Below are 5,481 nucleotides of genomic sequence, written 5' to 3' on the forward strand. Positions count from 1 at the left end.
GCTTTATAATGAGGTCTGATGAATCCCAAATTGAGTGGGGAGAATGAAGTGTTGTACTGAATGAAGTGCTACCCTGTTTAAAAAATTCACAATTCAATGACAAAACAATCAAAGTGAACCTTCAGCTCCAGATACAAGCAAGGCATCATAAATTCCACTAAAGCAGCTCAAGCTGGAACTGGGGGGGGGGGGGTTATCTAAATCCTGCTTAGATAAGGTCTGTAAAGTCGGAAAGTATTTTCAACCAACCCTGCCATGTCCTGTCAATAAGACCAAAGCCAGCTAATGGCTAACAGAAAGTGGGGGCTGGAAAACCAGACACTTGCATATAGTCATATCTAAAATAATGAGGGAGAATACACATCTGTCAGACCGGGGTTAATGACCTGTGCTAACATACAGATCAGCTGCCCAAAGTTAGGTTTTATACGATTTCCGTAATTCTGTCTATAAAGGAGCCAAACTCATAAAATTGAAGATGCTAATGTATGAGAAGGTCACAATCAGTTTGATACCAAACATGCCTATGCTATGCTATCCAGAAGGCAGATGAGACACTTTACATCTCCTAAGTAGAATAGGCATAAGAAAAATATGTTTGTGATGTCATTCTATTCTATGACATATCCCCTCGTCAGCTCCTGCTGCCTCTGCCCTCCTCGCTGCCAGAAGTCCTCTCCAGCCACACTCCAGCAGATGAGAACAGCCTGGCATTTCGTGGCTGCATCAGAAGGACAACCTCCATAACCGCAAGTAGCATCCTGACTAACAGAACTGTACCTGTGCTCATGCTATACTGGCTATCTCTCATCTGTTGTGATAATCGTGCAAATATTATTATTACTACTACTGCACCCGCAACGAGTGGCATGTGTTAAGGGGTCTATGTTGGGACATCTGTGGCAAGTTTGCATCCACTTACATTAAATTGTAGAGGTTACACTATGTAAACTACAAAGCTCATCCAGCCTCATCCTGTCATTTGTTGCTACATTGCTTTAGAGACAGTTAAGTTGTTTCCATTACATAGTATTTGAGGTTGAATAAAGACAGTCCATCAAGTCCAACCTATTGTGTGTGTGTGTGTACATATAGTACACTTGGAAGTGAATTAATGTGATTACTGCGCATGTTCCACCCTGGTGTATGCGGTAATACCCTGTGGAGCCACGCATGCACAACCCCTTTAATTTGCGGTAGATGATGTCATGCAATTCCAGACCCTCCTTGTTTTAATATGGAGAGTGATGCAAGGAATTGAATACTGAATACCATTGACCATAGAGTGGCGGGTTAAGCCTTAAGTACTCGATCCCTCTCCGCAGCTGTGATCCTAAAATACGTACCTACGGTGATATTACAACATGCAGCGGCTGTCGTGTCATTATTAACTTGAATGGGTGACCGTTACCGCTTGTAAAGGCCAGATTAGGGATTTCTGATGCAGGAACCTCTAATTGCAACAAAACTTACAGATGTAAACGGAGTCTAATATACTTCCCCCCATACACACATTAAAAAAAATACTACCCCTGCACATATAAAATAATACACCCCCCTGTCCCATATAAAATAAAACAAAGAGCCTCCTCTCCTGCTTACCTTTTGCAGGGAGGAGGCGCGATCCCTGGTGATCCAGAGGTTGATTAGTAAGGTCAGGTGCAGACCTTACTAATCCATCCTTTCGGCAGCGTTCACTGAAGGATTTCAGAGCGCTGGCCGAAATGATCCGACTGCCGCCACAAAGAAGCAGCTATGGGGTGTGCAGCCAGCAGAGATGCAGACCGTGTAGCTGCTCCCCCAAGTCAGGTACTTGGTCAGTGACTTGTCAGCTGGCTGGGGGCCACAATTGGCCCACGGGCCAGTACTTTGAGACCCCTGTTGTAGAGGGTCCACAAAAAGCTGCTGCAATTGGCAGCTGAAAGCTCTTGATCCTCCACTGAAAAGATAACGGATTGCTAAAGGTCATTCAAGAGAATCGATGACCTTATTACATCAGATTGGACCTACCCCTAAATGATTTTGCCAAAACCAAAACACCTGGAAAACCTTTCTAAGTACTTCTGACATTCAATCCCATTTATTTTACTGTTGCCATCGTATGTTCTCGTAATATCTTTTCTGTACATATTTGTTTTGCACGAAGATACAAGCATGGCGTATATAATTGCTACACAAGCAATTACGTAACTTAATGTTATTAAAAAGTATCTTTCCATTGAAAACTGTAGCTGCTGTAATGTTCTAGACCTGTCAAAAAAATCCAATGCAATATAGCAACCTGGAGTCTTTCTATAGACAGTTGGTATATAGAACGCCCCCAGAAATGTCATTTCCTGATGATATTGTGATTGGCTGGCTGATTTTTCCACAAGAACCAAGTAAACTTTTAGGCATCACCTGCAATAGAGAAGTCCTTTTCCTAACCTAATGGAGACTCTGCAACTGTCCTCATTAAAACAGAGAAAGTGCACCTCCCATTCGGGAATCATTCGGGAAAAACCTTGCGATGTACATTGATCACCAGAGGGGATTGTCTTTTTTTTTCTCAACAAAAGTGGAATTATTTTTTAAAATGTATCTCTAAATCAAGAATGAAAGAATTTCTTGAAGGAAAACAACCATATTTTTAACTCTTTTTCCTTCCCGTCTGGCAGTGGCAGTGAGTCTCACAGATAGAATTGCTACAATTAACACTGTGAATGGTGTGTTTCTATTAAAACATGCAGTGGCAGCTAGTTTGTGTGTCTAAAGGGTTAACTGCTGGCTTAATCCGACCCCAATGGGAAACGCTCTCAGAAGGCTGGCGCTTAGACTGTTGTCCTGCAAGCTGGAAAATCTCTGTGTAGGGTGAGGCTGAGAACGTTGTCGTCTTTCTGATGGCAGCAGTGGATTCTGAGACTGCCACAATATGCCCCATGGGGTAGGTATAGCCAAAACTTTTTCTGGTACAGTAATGAAGGGTGCAAACCCCTGCCAGATATTTTTATTGCTGTTTGTGTGAATGGAAATTTCCCTAAACTTCCTGTCCCTGGGACAACGGGAAGTTAGAGGAAATCTTCCAAAGTGAAGGGGATTCGTCTCTTAGTTGTCCCTGGAACACTTTCTCTTAGTGATAGAGAGATCTTAGAGATAATGGGTCATCAGCAGTTGCAACGTGACAGATTGTGGCGCAATGTCCATTTGGTTCAAACTAACTATGCCAAGCCTGAATCCTATACTTCTCTATGAACAAGCCTGGGAAGTGACAGTTGGGCCAACCATATTGCTTTACACACCCATGGAGCCAAACTGGGTCACAAAATACAAGCCGCACACAGACTGGCCCAACGTGATGTGGAAGGCTCAGTGAAGGATCAAACCATTTAGAATGAGCATTTTTATTTACAAGTGCAACGCTTTGCACACACTTTGTAAACCTCTGGCCACATGTAACACAAACCACCTGGCATACATTAGTCCACACCACCTTGGCAACAATAAACCCATCCTCTGCCCAGATACAAACTTGGCACCAAGAAATTCATCATACGATGGCAATAATGAACCCATCCTCTGCCAACATACAATCTTGGCCCCAACAAGCCTATCCTCTGCCCACATGCAACTCCGGCACCAACAAACCTACCCCCTGCCCAGATACAACCTTGGCTCCCACAAGCCCATCCTCTGCCAACATACAACATTGGCACCAAAAAAACATTCTCTACCCAAGTTTGTGTCTGGGCAGGGGATACGTTTATTGGTGCCAACCCATAAACCTATCCCCTGCCCAGACGCAAACTTGGCACCAACAAATCCATCATCTGCCCACATACAACGATCGCATGGTTAACCCATCCTCTGCCAGCATCCAACCTTGGCACCAATAAACCCATCCTCTGCCCACGTACAACCCTGGCACCAATAAGCCCATCCTCTGCCCACATACAACCCTGGCACCAATAAGCCCATCCTCTGCCCACATACAACCTTGGCACCAAAAACCCACCCTCTGCCCAAATACAACCCTGGCACCAATTAACCCATCATCTGCCCACGTACAACCCTGGCACCAATAAACCCATCCTCTGCCCACGTACAACCCTGGCACCAATAAGCCCATCCTCTGCCCACATACAACCCTGGCACCAATAAGCCCATCCTCTGCCCACATACAACCTTGGCACCAAAAACCCACCCTCTGCCCAAATACAACCCTGGCACTAATTAACCCATCATCTGCCCACGTACAACCCTGGCACCAATAAACCCATCCTCTGCCCACGTACAACCCTGGCACCAATAAGCCCATCCTCTGCCCACATACAACCCTGGCACCAATAAGCCCATTCTCTGCCCACATACAACCTTGGCACCAAAAACCCACCCTCTGCCCAAATACAACCCTGGCACCAATTAACCCATCATCTGCCCACGTACAACCCTGGCACCAATAAGCCCATCCTCTGCCCAAATACAATCCTGGCACCAATTAACCCATCATCTGCCCACGTACAACCCTGGCACCAATAAGCCCATCCTCTGCCCACATACAATCTTGGTACCAACAACTCCAGTCTCTGCCAACATACAACCATGGCACCAAAAAAATAACTTTCTCTGCCCACATATAATAATGACAATAATTTACCCATCCTCTGCCAACACACAACCTTGGCACCAATTAACCCATCCTCTGCCAAGATACAACCTTGGCGCCCAAAACCCCAACCACCTTTCTCTGCTCACATATAACCATGGCAATAATGAATCCATCTTCTGCCAACATACAACCTTGGCACCAATAAACCCATCCCCTGCCCAGACACAAACTTGGCACCAACAAATCCATCATCTGCCCACATACAACAATGGCATGATTAACCAATCCTCTGCCAGCATCCAACCCTAGCACCAATAAGCCCATCCTCTGCCCACGTACAAGCTTGGCCCCCAAAAAACATTCTCTGCCACATATAACCATGACATATAACCCTTCATCTGTCAGCATACAGCCTTGGCATCAACAAATCCATCCTCTGTCCACATACAACCACAAAAAAAAAAATGTATCTGCCCACGGCAATAATTAACCCATACAACCTTGGCACCAACCCATCCAATCCCAATCAACCTTAGCAACAGCTTCTGCCAACAAACATCCATGGCACGGATTACCATTCCTCTGCCCACATACAGCCATGGCACTGAATACCATTCCTCTGCCCACATACAGCCATGGCACTGATTACCATTGCTCTGCCCACATACGATCCTGGCACTTATAAGCCCACCCTCTGATAAAGGTGTTTGTTGCCCCTGAAACGCGTCGGCTGTGGTTGTTGTGACCGAACTATACACAATTCAAGGCACTTTTGAACTCTTTCCCCCATTGTTTTAGCATCCTTTATTTGTAAATATTGAGTCACTTCCATATACGAGCTTGGCAACACAAACCCATCACTCCTCCGCTTTGACACAATACTGCCATAGAGTATT

This window comes from Nanorana parkeri, unplaced genomic scaffold (assembly GCF_000935625.1).
Source record: "Nanorana parkeri isolate BGI_ZX_2015 unplaced genomic scaffold, ASM93562v1 scaffold905, whole genome shotgun sequence".
Taxonomy (NCBI): Eukaryota; Metazoa; Chordata; class Amphibia; order Anura; family Dicroglossidae; genus Nanorana; species Nanorana parkeri.